Source organism: Phacochoerus africanus, chromosome 10 (genome assembly GCF_016906955.1).
Source record: "Phacochoerus africanus isolate WHEZ1 chromosome 10, ROS_Pafr_v1, whole genome shotgun sequence".
Classification (NCBI taxonomy): domain Eukaryota; kingdom Metazoa; phylum Chordata; class Mammalia; order Artiodactyla; family Suidae; genus Phacochoerus; species Phacochoerus africanus.
Genome location: NC_062553.1, coordinates 125,819,049 through 125,836,245, shown reverse-complemented (window position 1 = coordinate 125,836,245; position 17,197 = coordinate 125,819,049).

Here is a 17,197-nt window from a genome sequence, read left to right as displayed (position 1 = left end):
CCAATGTGCATAACTAAGCATTTTAAAACATTGCTCACTCATTCAGATTTCGCCATGGAAATGTCATGGTAAAAACGACTGTTCAGGAGTTCCCGTCGTGGCGCAGTGGCTAAAGAACCCGACTAGGAACCGTGAGGTTGCGGGTTCGATCCCTGGCCTTGCTCAGTGGGTTAAGGATTCGGTGTTGCCGTGAGCTGTGGTGTAGGTTGCAGATGCAGCTCGGGTCCCGCGTGGCTGTGGCTGTGGTGTAGGCCGGCGGCTACAGCTCTGATTAGACCCCTAGCCTGGGAACCTCCATATGCTGTGGGAGTGGCCCTAGAAAAGACAAAAGAGACCAAAAATAAAAATAAAATTAAATAAATAAATAAATAAAAATGACTGTTCATAAACTGAGCAACACATCTGCAAAACCACTTCTGACATGTGTAGCCTCCAAAGTTTTTGGTGTGTTCACTTAACAGGGTAAATCCTATAATCCAGCTCAATCACCAACAATTCAATTCATATATTTTAATTCTTTCTTGTTCATCATCATTAAATGAAGGCTTTAATTCTTAACTCCGTGATAGTGATTTTGTGTCTCTTACAAAAAAACAACTGGTGTCAGTGCATAGACATAAATTTCTAGTAAGGCTGCTGAGAGGATATTAGGAACAAAGTCACACAAGGTCAATCAGTCCATTGACTAACACTATCTGAGCACCTACTATGAACAAGGCACCTAGGGCAGAGTTTTCGTAACTCTGCAAGGCACACTCCTGGGCCAGCGGGGGTTCTGGGCAGCTGAGGTGTTGGCGTCCAGTCACTCAGGGTGGTGGGATGGCCCCCGAGCTGGAACTCTGCCCAGGAACCATTCTCCTCAATTACACCTGGACTTTGCTGAGAGAGCTTCCAAAATCGGAGAAACAAAATGCACACATGTGAACAGTTGAATAAAAACTCGTGGTTTAAATAACATCAGAAGACAAGACTGTGAATTATATTATGATACGGAATATAGTTAATTGTCAGATTGCTGCTACTGAGAAAACCTTCTATGAGCAGAGAAGAAGAGCGCGGCTGTGTGGCTTGGGATGGTTTCAGGGAATGGATAGAAACTTAGCCCAATCATAGAGGAAAAGTCGGAAGAATGCAAAAGGACTCTAACTGGAGAGAGTGCAAGCAAAGCACAACAATGGGAACGAGTGCTCAGAGGAGCAGCCACCCAGGATGTCTGGAATGTGAGGATGCAAAGCTCCGGTGAGATGGTGGGAAGCCCGGAGGGCAGACCTCCCTACATCCTGTTTACACTGTAGCCTCTTCGTTCACCCATTCATCCATTCATGTATTCAACACATTTCCCCTGAGGTCCTCCTATGTGCAACACACTATTCTGGGCGCTTGTTTACAGTAGTAAACAAGACAGAAATCCCTGCCCTCCTGGCATTTCCCATCACCTAGAGGAGGCAGACAATAAGCAGGAGAAAGAAGTGAAGGATGTCGTCTTTAGCTGATAAGTACTGTCAAGAAAAAACAAAGAGGAGGAGCAGGAAGCCCAGCATGCCAGTGAGGATTTGCTATTTTAAATAAGGTGGCAGGGGAGTTCTCCTCGTGGTGCAGGGGAAACGAATCCAACTAGGAACCATGAGGTTGCGGTTCGATCCTTGGCCTTGCTCAGTGGGTTAAGGATCCGGTATTGCCATGAGTTGTAGTGTAGCTCGCAGATGTGGCTCAGATCTGGCATTGCTGTGGCTGTGGCGTAGACCGGCAGCTACAGCTCGAATTGAACCCCTAGCCTGGGAACCTCCATATGCTGCAGGTGCCACCCTAATAAGGCAAAAGACAAAAAATAAATAAAGAAATACGGTGGTCAGGGGAGGCCCCCCCCCCCCCCCCGAGAAGTTGACATTTGATTGAAGCTTAAAAGGGAGTGAAGGAGTTAGCCACACTGCCATCTGAGGAAAGAACATTCCAGACTTTGGGAACAGCTAGTACAAAGGCTCTCAGGTGGGAGTGTGCTGGGCATGTGTGAAGAACAGCAAGAAGATCGAGGTAGCTGGAGATCAAGGTAGCTGGACCAGAATGAGTGATGGGCGATTGGGGAGGATAAAGCTCAGACAAGCACAGGACCCACTTAGAAGGCTTTACAGGATGCCATCGGGATTTGGGCTTTTGTTCCACAAGAGCTGGGAAACCATCAGAGTGTTTTCAGCAAAGTGGAATGCTTGTTTCTAGTCCAACATGTTGACTACAAAGCCAGGTGTAAATCAATCTCGGGATCCATGTGCTGCCACTCTCCACTCTCCCTTTCGCCCTAATGTTTGCCATCCTTCTGAGGGTTCCAAGAGAGTGGCATGTGGTGCCAGTTGCTGGCCACATCTCCATCTGAATTTCAACCTTGAACCATCAGAGGGAGACTGAAACTGGGCTGGTTTCCACAGAGGGTGATGACCAGGGAGGGTTAGAGATTTGCATCGTGGACACTGGGGAGCCACTGGAGACTCTGCAGGAAAAACATGCTCTAAAGAGGTGGTTTAAAGAGATTAAGCTGTGGAAAAGAGACCAATTAAAATGCTTGTGTGATAGCTCGGGTATGAGCTGAGCCCTGTGTAGCCCAAGACAAGAAAGATGCTACAGATGATAGATACATTCTGGAGGAAGAATCAAGAGACCCTGAAGATCAACTGAATGTAGAGTGTAAAATAGAAAAATAAATAAGACCGAACTGTCGAATTAAGATGCTAAAAAAGTGGAAACAATTTTCCCAAAAAGTGCTAAAGTTTTCTTTTGTTAATCTTCATTTTTTTTTTTTTTCTTACGTTGGGAGGCTGAAGTAGAAGAAATCAGAGAGTTGAGAATTGTTTATTTTCCTTTGTTTGAGCTTGAATGATGGAGTCTTAACAGGTGGAAGAGACCGCAGGCGCCATGTCAGGTGGATGAGGCTGTATTCCCCAGACGCCTCCCCAGGTTTTCTGCAGGATTTCCGGGGATGCTGACCCCCTGAGGCAGGGGCCACTGGGTTTCGATTAGAGTAGTTCTGCTTTGATCTCTTCACATACTACCACTTCCAGTTCCGATTTCCCTAACACTCCAAATCACACATCACTGACAGAAAATCAAGACCTCCACTCAGATATTTTCAGAGGCAGCCCACGGCAGCCCGCGACAATTTGAGTCACCTCTTGGGTTACACTTCCTTACAGCTGACCTTCTTACTGTGTCGAAATTTGCCCCTATCGGTTCTTTGAAATGCTACAGAATAAGCTTCATCCCTTTTTCTCATGTGACATTTATCATGTTGCCCAGACCATGAAGACCCAGAAATGACTAAACTGTGATATGGTGACAGTGACCCAAGCCCTATAATGGAAGCCTGAAATAAACCTAAGATCTTCAAAGTCCTAAGGAGAAAATGAGCTGGAGAAGAGCTGCCTTGCATTAGGCTCACTGGAATAACCATGGAGCAGACATACCTGAATAGAAATCCCCCCAAACCTTCTAAATACAGGCTTGTCTTCGAAAAAGAACAAACTAAATTTAGCCCAAACATGACCAGCACCTGCTCTGTGAACGCCCGTGTACTTGGCACCATAAGTCAAATCAAATCCTGGGGGAACTAACTGCGCTTGTTCCCGTAATTGTTGTGCTTTTAGTTTTGAGTCTATTTCAGGAGAATTCACAGAGTTCAGAAAGCACCGCTAACACAGTTAAGTGAACTATATGGAAGAAAAAGTCTGAAATACTCATCACCATCAATCCTGCCCTTTTTGAGTGTTTCAGAGGTGAGCTTTCACTAAGCAGGTGCCATCAAAAAGACTAATTTTGTTCTGGATGTTGTCTGCCAGCGTTAACTCTCTTTCTCAACACTGATAATGGTTCACTTTTAAGAGGTCAAAGGTGACTTCCCAATTCTAAGGGGAAAAAATGCCTTTTATCAAAGAGAAAACAAGAAATCAGTAGCATGCACCTTTATGTATTTAGACTAACTCTGCTAAAACCTATTTTTCAAATTGTTTGAGAATATAATTCCTTGCCATTTACTCTTGCTCCAGTCTTGTTTTTAAAATATAAGCCATCATTGTAACAAGCCACAACATAGGTCACAGATTCACCTTGACTCCCGTGTTCCCCTGTCTGTGGCACAGGCCTGCAGCTGCAGTTCCGATTCAACCCCTGGCCCAGGAACTTCCATCTGCCACAGGCGCGGCCCTAAAAAGAAAAAAAGAAGAAGAAAATATGAACCATGAACACACACACACACACACACACACATACATACTAATCTTTCTTTCCTATAAAAGAAAATAGCATATAAATTGTGCACACAGGTTGTATTAGAAATGCACACAAAGAAAGGATTTCATAGTAGTTTGCAGAGGCGCCTTTTCTGAATTGCACTTAATAAAATACATGATGTATGTCCTTAGCTAGAATTATTTCAGATGTAAGGAAGTAATTTAATCCAGTTTCTCTCATCTCCAGATTAAGTTGCCAATATCTGCTACAGTCTTATCCTTTGCAGGCCACTCCTTCTGTCCTCCTCAGTACAGCAACCGTGGGGAGGGAGGGCAGGCCAACCATGTGCCAGGCACAGGGCTAGGCTCCATACACGTGTTGCACTCAATTCTCATAATATCTCTGCAAATTTGCTCTTGCTGATGCTAATTGAGCAGTTTAAAAATGAAACAAAACAAAACCTAAGACTCTGGAAAGTCAAAGAATTTGGCCAAGGACATACAGTTAGTCAGTGATGAAACCAGAATTCACACCCACATCTCTCTGACTCAGAAACTCATGGCCTTTCACCACAATGGGCTGCTCCTGGGATCACAGAGAATTGGGACAGAAGGAGCCCCTTTAAAATCCCTGCAGGCTGCAAGAGGTTTTGTACACTCTGGGGGTCCATAAAAAGCCACTGGTCCTCAGTAGCTGATATATTTATGATACAGAAATTGCAAATAGTAAGTAAAATATTCATAAAAGATGAATATAAGTGACACATGCATCACAGCAGCCTAAAAAATATAAACAGATTCCAAGAAAACCCTGCCAGATTAACGTCTACACCAGAGTCTGCTCGAAACCCAGCAAGCCTGTCCGTCCTCCTGCTCCTCCTCTTTATCTTGCTAATGGTGTCGGCAAAAGTTCATTCCCCCTCCCCCCTTTTCTCAGATTTCCTTAAATAGAAACATTAGAAAGATAAACCCCTACTGAGTCAACTTATATGATACCCCACCACCTGACCCCCAATTTTCCAGTCCTGCAGCTACTAGACAACTTGGAGCACATGTTCGCCTCTGTCTGGAGACACTGCACTTGGTCTCCCAAGCGGCACTCTTTCCCAGCTCGCCTCCCTCTTACCCATCTTACTAGTCATCTTGCCAAGTGATTTCTCAAGTCAGGTCGCTCCATGACTTAATTTTTTCATGGCATTTCTATGGCCCACTAACCCCTGGCCAAGCAACTTAGCCAAGAATCTCTTCTGGCAGAAAGCACTAAGGCAGCCTTCATAAAGAAGCAATATTTGAGCCAAGGAGGTAGGAATTCGACAGCTAGAGAGATGAGCATAGACTGTAAAATCAAAGGGCAAAGCGGAGAGGGGAGAATATCCTTAAGAAGTATTGGACCAGGAATAAGGCTACTTGGCCTGAAGGAGAGGGACCTAGGGAGACCGGCAGAAGATAAGGTGGTCACTTGATGCCTTCAACAACTATATTTTGATAATTCATCAGACACATGACAAGATGCTAGGTGCTGCAGCACATATAAATATGCAAGACTCTCAAAGCTCTAATGAAGAGACGTGGCATGCATGCACAACTGCCACACAAGGCAGAGTGTAATGTGTTCCATAAAAGTGATGCAACACCTAGGAATTCAAAGAAGAGAGCAGATTCTCCTCTAGAAATCTTTTGTTTTATTTTGTTTTGTTTTGTTTTTTTGCATTTTTGGCCACCCCTCAGCATGCAGAGGTCCCAGGGGCCAGGGATCAGATCTGAGCCGCAGTCTCAACTTAAGCAGCAGCTGCACCAACACCAGGTCCTTAACCCACTGTGCAGGGTATTGAACCTGCGACTACACACTCCCATCGCCATCGGTCCTGTTGCACCACAGCGGGAACGCCTCTAGAAAACTTTTTATTGAAATACAGTGGTTTTAAATGACATGATAAACCTTAAGTACTCAAAAATAGTCCAGCATGTTTTTCAGAGACAAGCAAGCAAGAAAAGTGTCACTAGGGTCATAACGTGTCTTCATGGAGAGGACAGTTTTGGAACTGGGCTTTAAAAGGGAGTGTAACTTACACAAATCTAGAGAGAGACATTTTTAGATAAAGGGAAAGATATGATCCAGCTCACGGAGGAGGGAACCGCAAATCACTTGGCCGCCACATACGGCCCAGGAAGAGCAGGAAGAACAGGAAGATGATGACAAAACTGTAACCATCAAACCCAACCACCTACCTAATGTTTGAGCCTCGTCCCTTTTACAATCGATCCCATTTTTAAACATCTGTGCAAGTTAGAAATGACAGTGTTTATAATCTTCTAGGGAAGACAGTTTAACAAGTAGTGACAAGTTGTGGTAAGTGCTGTGGTGATGGAAATCCAAGGTGATGTGCAACCCAGAGCAGGGAGAGGACAAGCTCCTGGGCTGGAATTCTGAGCTAGACCTGTGGAAAATTGGGAGGCAGCCAGACAGAGGGACCCCAGTTGCTCAGACCTGATGACTAGCACATGCGCAGACCTGAAGTCAGAGGGGTGAAAGAAAGCGCCCCACCGGAACTTAGAGGGAAAGGGGAATATCAAGAGACTAAAAGGAAGAGGCAGGGAGTCAGCCTTGAAAAGATTCATAAACCAGAGTTCTCATCGTGGCTCAGCAGAAACGAATCTGACTAGGAAACATGAGGTTGCAGGTTCGATCCCTGGCCTCACTCAGTGGGTTAAGGATCTGGTGTTGCTGTGAGCTATGGTGTAGGTCGTAGATGCAGCTTGGATCCTGCGTTGCTGTGGCTCTGGCATAGGTCAGCAGTTGTAGCTCCAATTCCATCCCTAGCCTGGGAACCTCCATACGCCACTGCTGTGGCTCAAGTTCCATCCCTGGCCTGGGAACTTCTGCATGCTCTAGGTATGGGGATTTAAAAAAAAAAAAAAAAAAAAGCAGTTTTGAAGGCTAATTGTTACATAAAACTTAAATAGTCACAGACTTTCTAAAATTAATAAAGGGTGAGCAACTGAACCTCTAGAAAATTTTAGAAAATTTCAAACATTTTAACGACTGCTTGTAGATAGCCATACAGAACATAATTTCTCTTGATCACTTTTTAGAATATACTACAATAAAATGATCATGAATAATTCAATATAATTATCTGGAAAGATTATTTAGGATCTAAGGTAGAAAATGAAATAATTCATTTTCAAAATTTCATTTACAAACTACTTATTTTGAAAACACGGCGTGATTCCATGGGGTGGGGGAAGGATGTGAACAATGGTTGCTTTCCAGGTTAGCCTTCAAAAAATGTTGTTTAACCATTAACATTGTTGATTTTTTTTTTTTTTTGACTTTTTGCCTTTTCTAGGGCCGCTCCCATGGCATATGGAGGTTCCCAGGCTAGGGGTCGAATCGGAGCTGTAGCTGCCGGCCTACGCCAGAGCCACAGCAACGCGGGATACAAGCCACGTCTGCAACCTACACCACAGCTCATGGCAATGCTGGATCCATAACCCAATGAGCAAAGCCAGGGATTGAACACACAACCTCATGGTTCCTAGTCGGATTTGTTAACCACTGCACCACGACGGGAACTCCAACATTGTTGAAATATTTTTAATAAAGTGTTTCAAAAGCATTATTTTAACATTAAATATATATAAATGTATTTAGTATCTAATCTCTGAGCTTTAAGAATTCAAACAACGTCAGCAACATTATAAGAAGATCATAGCCAAAGACAAGCTGAAAATTGGGGAGGTATGTCTGTTTACAGAAGCGCTACCAAACTAACACTAGAAATACAGACTTCAAATGCTTTTTTTTATTTTAAGTATTTTCTGTCAAAAAGGGAAAAGAAAAGAAAGAGTGCTGACATTAGGGAGATTTTCACTTTTTGTTTTATCCATTACAAATAGGTCCATTCTTCACATTAAAGTAGAAAGACAGACCAAGGCAGTTTCTGACACCAAGACATTCGATGTTGACTGAAGTAGTGACAAACGCAGGCTGCCCTGAGCGAGCCCCCGGTTTTCCTTTCCGCAATCGCTCCTTAGGGAAGAGAGCGGGCTAACTTGTGCTCCTCTATTATATTGTGAAGCCCTGCTGTCTTCCACGAGGCCAGATGGTGGCGCTGTGGTATCATTTGTCTAGATTTTAGCTTTGCCGCCTCAGTTCCTAAGAGCAATAGTGTTTTGTGAAAAGACTCAAGCCCTCTTTTGAAAAACAAATTATTTTAAACGTACTTTCCTCTTTAGCGGTAGGTAAACCCAACATGTAAGTCCCTTGGTTATTTTGTTTTTTACTTTCTTTACATGGATATTTCTGAAGCCTATATAGATGACTTATAGTGCACTTTCTAAAGATTGAGGCTAGGTGGTTATATTGTGTGTCGTTGTTTTTCTCCTGAGTTCCTGAAAATAAAAATATAAAGAAACAAGTATATTTTGTCCACATTCTTTTCTGATATCCATAATTTATATTTAACATCTTATAATACTTCCTAACCCCAATCTACTGCCCAAATCGTCAGAAAATGAAAGATTTTTTCCACAGACGTAAACTCGATTTTAATCCCAATCCTTTCTATCCTCTCAGCGCTTGGTGAGAACACTTGTTTCTCCCGAGAGTGATGTTATGTAGTCAGCTGAGTGATACACAAATCCCTGCCTCTAATTCTCCTTCACAGGGACCCTCTTGAGCTAATTAAACCATCTCCTTGGGAGTCTGGGTTTCATCCCCGGCTCACATCCCAAAGATGAAACGTGGACACTGCGTTGGCTGATACAGAATTGTGAATTGGGCCATTTCTTTCCCCAGCTACACTGCTGTCAATATCCTCCTTTAACTTTTGCCCACCCGGGACAAAAACCATGCTGGGCCACTCCTCCCGAGCCCCCCAGTCCCACACCACGTTTAGAGCTGAATAAAGTGAATGTCAGAACAACAGAGATCAATGCAATTATTGGTGAAGTTCAAGTAGACCTATTGCAGGTGGAAACTGAAGCCCCACTAGGGAGACATCAGAAAAAGGAAATGTGGGAGTTCCCATTGTGGCGCAGTGGAAACAAATCCAACTAGGAACCATGGGGTTGTGGGTTCGATCCCTGGCCTTGCTCAGCGGGTTAAGGATCTGGCGTTGCTGTGGCTGTGGTGTAGGCTGGCGGCTACAGCTCTGATTAGACCCCTAGCCTGGGGACATCCGTATGCCTCGGGTGAGGCCCTAAAAAGACAAAAAGACCAAAAAAAAGCAATCTGCATTTTCAGGGTCTATATAGCAAGGACACATGTAATCTTGAGCAGAGGAGCAGGGGTGGGGGATGGGGGGCGAGGTGGGATCACAGTCTCCCCACAAGGTGCCCCAGTGGGAGGAGCCGCCCTCTGCCACAGCCACATCTACTGCTCCTCTGGAGGCCCTTCAAAGCCTTGGACTTGCAGGTTTCACAGGTTTTCCCACCTCATCTAGGTAAATTGTGAAGCAGGGTGTATGTCCTTTAGCTGCAGGCCTCTATAACTACCGTTTTAACCTATTTTTTCCCATGGAAATTCTATTCTTTTCCAAACAAAACCTTATGCTGATTCCCAATATGCCAAACAAATCAACAAAGCAATATTCCAAACATATGTTGTAAATTAAAATTTATGAGATGTGCTTATTAAAAAGCAATGAATGAGGAGAATGAGTGGCTGTTCTAAACCAAAGTCTGAGCATTCAGCTCAATTTGGTCTGTGTTTTGTTTGTTTTGCCCATGCTCCAAGGCAAGCAAAACAAAAGTTTCCGGAGCCAGGGATCGAACCCAAGCCATGGCAGTGACCTGAGCCACAGCAGTGACATTTGGATCCTTAACCCACTAAGCCACAAGGGAACTCCCTCGTTTCAGTGTTTTGATGGACTCACAAAAAAAGTATTTTAAGAAAGAGCCTACATCCCAGAATTGAGCAGAGCCAACCTAACCTGCTACGATGGAGGCCTTCTGCCCTCTGAGACAAAAAAAATTACAGTTAGAGTCATTGGATTGCAACAATAAAGACATTCATCTCTAGCAGGCTTTAAAAGCCATTGTTCTAGAACAATGCCCAGACTTTTTTTTTTTTTTTTGCCTTAATTCCATTTGGTTAGTCAACTTCCATTTCTCCTATGTGTGGAGTTGGTCATAAATCAGACAGAATATTTTCCAACTTAGTTCGATAGGCATTTCAGCACCATTGACCATTGTCTATAATTTACTATGCCTTCTCTATTTCCATTATCCCTGTTCTGATGGTCTTCTTAAAGTTGTAATATGGAGATGCACTTAAAAACAAACAATTTGAGGGAAGATCTTTCCAAACACCACCAAAACTGCTTAGTACTTTTGTGAACAGGATGCGTCATTCGAAAAGACTTTTCTGATGAACAATGAGATGAGGCTGAGCCTCAAAGCTTCATTAGCTCCAAGGATGCAGGAAAAAAGAAAGGAAATATGATGAACAGTCTCTCTCCTCATCATGCTTTCCTCTTCCAGTTTTCACATCTTGGCACTCTCCTCTAGAGCCTTCAAAATCAAAAGGGGGAAATGAGATGAAAGGAAGGGAAAAGCCAAGAATCCTGCTTTTGCCAGAGACTAATTCTGGGTTCCCATCCCAAACCAATGTGGAATTCTCTTTAAACGAGAAAGGCTTTCTGTTTTTTTTCCATCTGCACAAGAATAATATCATTTACCTGACCACAGATTTTCTTTAGGGAGGCTGTGAGTAAGATGATAGAATATAATTTGTTTCCATCATAAACGCTTCTCCAAACTATAAAACCCAACTCCTAACAGAGATTCTATCAGGGTGTCCCTAGCCCTGAGCATAGATGATAGGTTCCTTTTTCCATGGCAGTGATACGTCTGTGGAGTTTTATTTCCAGGGAGACACGGCAGGATTTGCTGCTATGCAGACTGAATAATGTTGGAAGCCAACATCATGTCACATTTTGTGTGCACTTTCCAAAGATTAATCCAAGCGTTACAAATGGGACACAGACTGCCATTGTCCCAGGGACACTTTAATAACCCACACCTACAATATTCAACCTGTTGTTTGCATAGGGACAACTTTGGGACACAAAAACCCACCAGAACGACTTGGGGAAAGGAGCCATGGAGAGGCAGAGACCCAGGCGCCACGGCACCTCCACATTTCATCCTTCATGGCAAATGAGTCTGTTTGCAGTTTATTTATGCCTGAGGATGGGGGTCGTGCAGCTCGCTTTCTTCAAAGCTCAGCGAGCAGGTCTTAAATCTGCTGCGTGCTAACTCAGTTTCTTCCCTGTGTGGTACTCTCGGCAGGCTTTGCCAACTTGCGGATAATTTTTGTTTTATTTTGCATCGTGCAGCTCAAATTAAGTAACATGGCACATGCCCTCGGGATTTAAATTGCCTGCCCCGTTTCTTTTATTTTCCTCCACATTCCCCCCCCCCCTTTCCCTACAATTCCTGGCATCTGCTGTTATATTCTTTGAGAATGGAGGACCCAGGAGAAAGCTTCAGTAGGAAAGGATTGTGGAGGAAGATGGGGAGAGCTAATACTTTCCGCACTTCCCAATTCAACATCTTTAAGTACTCCTATAAGATATGCCATTATTATTACAATCTTATTTACTTTCTGAAACAAATTCTAAAGGCCTAGTAGATCAGAATTCAAAACTAAGTTCTCTATTGGGTTTAAAATGTCAGTAACATATTTTCCATGTCAGGTAGTTTTATTATTGTGGAGAGAAATACTTCAGATTATAATGAAAAGAATCATAAACAGTTGTAGTTAATCCTAGACATTTTGAACAGTATCATGAAAATCGTTTTTTTTCCTTTTCATAATACATGACTACCTTAGTGTATGGTAGCCATTGGTAACAGACTGAAAAAATTCAAAACCAAGAAAAATTTTTTGAGCAAAACACTTTAGGGAAAGCGCAATAAAGTTAAAAGATTTACAGAAGCATCATGAAGGAAGAGATTATGTGTGTGTGTATAGTACATACGCTGCTTATCAAAAGGAACCATATGTGATTCACTTAAATTCCACTTTAATAACAGGTTTCCATTATGTGGAAAATGACAAGAGACAAGAGGGAAACTGGAAGCTAGCTGTACATATTTTTGCTAACGGACATGTTCCTGCAGTTTAAACTTAAACGTGGTACTTACTTAAATAAGTATCAATAAATCTGTAATAACCTGTTTCAAATTCACTTTTAGCGCTTGAGAGAATTTTTAAATTAAAATGCCTGTATTTCTTTAATATTTTCATTTTAGTATCTCTCTTATAAGCAGGTAAGTATAGGCTGCTTCTTGACCTCTGGAAATATTATTAACCTGGAGCTATGAAAATAATATGATCTACATAGGAATATGCATATGACGCCATCAGTTGAGTCTTAAAAGCAAGTATATTAATAGCGACAGGTCATATGAAAACTGTGTGTCGATCGCTTCGCCTTTTTAAGCTTATTTGGAGGCAGTGACGTGAAACAGCGGGCAGGAGGGAAACGCTGCAGGATGTGCTCACGTTGGTTCTCAGCTCAGGGTCCCCCCAAGTCCCTCCGACTTCTGGAGGGGCCCAGTAAGGCCAGGTCTAACCTGGTCATCTGACATTTGAACTCCGTCGTATTCACAGAAGCGACCGCCCATCGTATCCTAACGTCCCGTCCCGTCTACACTCAGAGGAAGCGGATTACACAGAACGCACACATCGACGTGGGGAGTTCTGCGGCCCATCTTGGAACTCTGCCAACCACACGGCTGGTCACAGATAGCGAAAGGCTTGTGAAGGAAATAAAAAATAGAGCAGGGACAATCAGAAAAGGCTTCCCTAGAGCAGGAATATTCGATCTGAGACTTGTAAGGCAACGAATGAGCCTTTGGAGGAATACACCCCAAAAGGGCAGTGTGCAGCTATTCAAAGTCAATGTATTATTATATTGTTATAATTCCGCTTGTATGTCAAAGTATACGGTAATTTTTAAGATGTTTATAGCAAAGAAATTCCCACTTCTAGTGCATAGTTTTAAATAAAACTTCTTTTTCTATAAGCACTAATGTAGGTTCTCCAGGACAGAGAACCTGTGATATATTTGAGCTGTGAGCTGCCTTTCCTAGAGGCCCTGCAGAGAAATATCTCAACAGCTATTGGTGGGGAGATGCCGATTTGCCCTTGAAGGATGCAAAGTCCCCTACAAACTAACAATTATAATGTTGCCATGATGGTGAGGTCTCAAAACCGCTTATGCATTATTTCAAAAAGCACTGCAGTAGGATTTTTTTTTTTTTTTGCTTTTGGTCTTTTGAGGGCTGTATCTGCAGCATATGGAAGTTCCCAAGCTAGGGGTCGAATTGGAGCTACAGCTGCAGGCCTACAGCACAGCCCCTGCCATGCCAGATCTTCCCATGTCTGTGACCTGCACCACAGCTCACAGCAATGCCAGATCCCTGATCCACTGAGCGAGGCCAGGGATCGAACCCGCATCCTCATGGATACTAGTCGGGTTTGTCATCCCTGAGCCGTGATGGGAACTCCCTGCAGTAGGATATTTCTGACACGAATTTATGTTCTACTTTCTGCAGCTTTCCCTCCTTCCCAACTCTGAACTCAGAACCAGGCCTTCATGTGTCTTCGCCAAGTGGAAAGCAGATGACTTTTCTGCCTTTAGTATGCACTTTAGGGTATCCCAGAGAGATGTGAGGAGATCTGAAGGGGCAGAGACCTCAGGGAGTTCCTCTGAGGGCATTAAGAAGGAAAGGGATGACATTTTCCCCGGAATCCAAAAAGGGAAAGTGGAGAGAGAGCTGTCATCAAAGGGCCTCTGAGAGGAGGCTCCACAGTGCTGGGCCCGCGTCTCTCCAGATAATCCTACTTCCCAGGCAAAAATAGAAACAGCACAGCCTTTGGACTTGACAAGGCCCCTGCCCTCAGCTGGGACATGAGCATCTCATTAGAAAACCAGTGTGGCTCCACGCCTAGAGGAACCTTCTAGACTCCGTGGCTGTGCTTAGGGACCCAGGACTGTGGGGCAAACTCAGACAGAGCACATGCCTGGGGAGGTAAAAGAGAGCCTCAGTACTAACTGAACTCCCCCCTGGTCAAGTTTAAATCACGTGGGCGTCTAGACCACTCCACACATGCTGTTGAGGACTCAGGAAACCACCAGCAAATGCTCTCCTTATTAAGCCGCATTCAAGAGGCAGAACGCTCTTACTGAAGTTACTGAAAACAACAAGTTGTTTGCTAGTTGAAGTGGTTTGAAGCATTTCTATACCCTAGCGATTTCTGTTCTCCTCAACCTTCTGCAATGCCCTTTGAATGCATCTCGGTGCAGCAGAAAGAGAGCTGGCTCTGTTAGCAGGAGACCTGGGTTTTTTCCTGTGGCAATCAGTTACTGAGTGCTCTTTATTATCCAAGGACCCTGGCTTACAAAGATGAGTCATGCCAGTTCCTGCCTTTTATCCGACAGTGGAGAAAAGCAAGAGAGACAGAGAAAAACAGTTCATAGGCAGTTTGCCCAGTGGTTGCTCACCAAGGCTCAGAAATCAGAAAATAGGACTTTAAGTCTCAACCCTGCTACTGCTTAGGTGTCGGATTCTGGGCAAAGAGTTTGGTTGATCCTCAGAGTCAGCTATCTCACCCATCAAATAGTTTCTACAATCAATAGAAACTAGGATTCCTGTCTCATGGAGTTGTTGCAGCTGTAAGATAGCATTTATGAAAGTTTATTATTCTAAATAAGTCATTGCGGTGCAATGCAAGTGTTACGTTGTTGTATTTATGTGACTCTGTCAATTCCTTCAGTGAGGCCCTACTGTGGTACTAGATCTGAGTGATGAAAGTCATGTAAACATCCCAAGACTGCCTCCTTTGTAAAATGAGAGATTTGAAATAGAAGATCCCTAAAGAGTCTAAAAAATTGATCAGGAGCTCAAGGGGAAACTGTACAGGACATTAGCCCATTGTTCTTTCAGAAAAAGAAAAATATATATATATATATTTTTTTGTCTTTTGTCTTTTTTGTTGTTGTTGCTATTTCTTGGGCTGCTCCTGCGGCATATGGAGGTTCCCAGGCTAGGGGTCCAATCGGAGCTGTAGCCACCGGCCTACGCCAGAGCCACAGCAACGCAGGATCTGAGCCGCGTCTGCAACCTACACCACAGCTCACGGCAATGCTGGATCGTTAACCCACTGAGCAAGGGCAGGGACCGAACCCGCAACCTCATGGTTCCTAGTCGGATTCCTTAACCACTGCGCCACGACGGGAACTCCCAGAAAAATATTTAAATTACATCTACATAGATATTGGGAGGGGGAGAACAAAAATGAAAAAAACAAAAAATATTTTGTTGAGTCAAGCAACTATTTATTTTTAAAATAAATAAATGTTAGAAGCTAACTAATAACTAAAATTTTTAAAAATTAAATTATTTCACAATTCTGGTAGTAAAATAGAGACTGTGTGGGTTATCTGGTAAATTTAATCAATGAAAATAACCAATCAGGGAGTTCCCTGGTGGCTCATGGGGTTAAGGATCTGGTATTGCCACTGCTGTGGCTTGGGTCATTGCTCTGGTGAGAGTTTGATCCCTGGTGGGGAACTTCCACATGCTGCAGGCACATCACTCCTTCCCCCTAAAAAGTAATTAATCAGTATGATTTGTGCAGCTGTGGTAGCTCAAGTATACTCTTGTACTCTTTACGTAATTAAAAGTTTAATTTAAAATCAGATTGGGAAGTTCCCATTGTGGTGCAGTGGAAATGAATCCAACTAGTATCCAGATGATGTGGGCTCGATTCCCGGCCTTGCTCAGTGGGTCGGGACTCCGGTGTGGCTGTGAGCTGGAGTATAGGCCACAGATGAAGCTTGGATCCTCAGCTATGGCTGTGGTGTAGGCCAGCAGCGGCATCTCAGATTAGACCCCTAACCTGGGAACTTCCATATGTTGTGGGTGTGGCCTGGAAAAGCAAAAAAATAAAAAATAAAAAAATAAAATCAGATTGAATTAAGTCAACTAATTTCTAACCAATTGCCGTATTTTGCTTTTGTTTAAAATGAAAACTATTCGAAAAAAATTCGTAGGTTTCTGTTTTTCCAAGTGGTTTCTGTAAACTTGACTGTAATAATTCTCAGTGAGACACTAAGGAAATCTTATTTTAGTCGTCAGTCAAAGAAAAGGAAACATTACCAAGTCTAGAACTTGTCAGTTCATCTGAAAAGGCTAAATTTCGCTTAAGTTTTGCATGTTTTTAAAAATAAAAGCACTTTATGTCCTGGATTGGGGTTAATATAAAAAGTACATGGCCCGTCAAGCTTCAGTGTCACTTTATAGGTCAAAGATAGCACCTCTGCAGAAAAGAAAGAAGAGACAGAAAACAACTATGGCAAAATAAGATTCCTAACACCACTGAAATACATGAGATGACAACTGGAGTGATCCTGTGTAAACTGGGAGGCCCTGGGTGTCACTCCTTCAAAGCCTGTGGCTTTCCCTGACCTTTATAAGCAGGATGAGAACATTATATGACCCTTTGCCAGCAGCCACTGGAAAGTACTGCAGTGTCTGATACGCATCTGTGTATCCTATCAAATTTAGGCTCAAATAAATTGGAAGCATCCGGTTTCTAGAAATACTACGTAACATTAAGAAACAGGATTAGCATATGTTGCATCAGAAAGATAAAAATATTGTTTTGTACTCTTCCATGTATATTTGTATTATTTTAAAGAGTTGGCTTTTTAAAAATAAAACAGCCCCATTAAGCTTTCTGGTAGCATTTAAATGAGTATCCTGAATCCTCACTCTTTCCTATGATCAAAGAAATTATGTTATTTATACATATTTGTACAAATATTTATAAACGTTAACCCAGATTCATGTGGGAAAAGCTCCAGACATTATAAAAGTTATTTTGTAGTTACTCCCAATTTGTTAAAATGATCCTCCCATATTATTGTTAAAAATTTCTATTTTCCTAATGTTTGAATAACTGA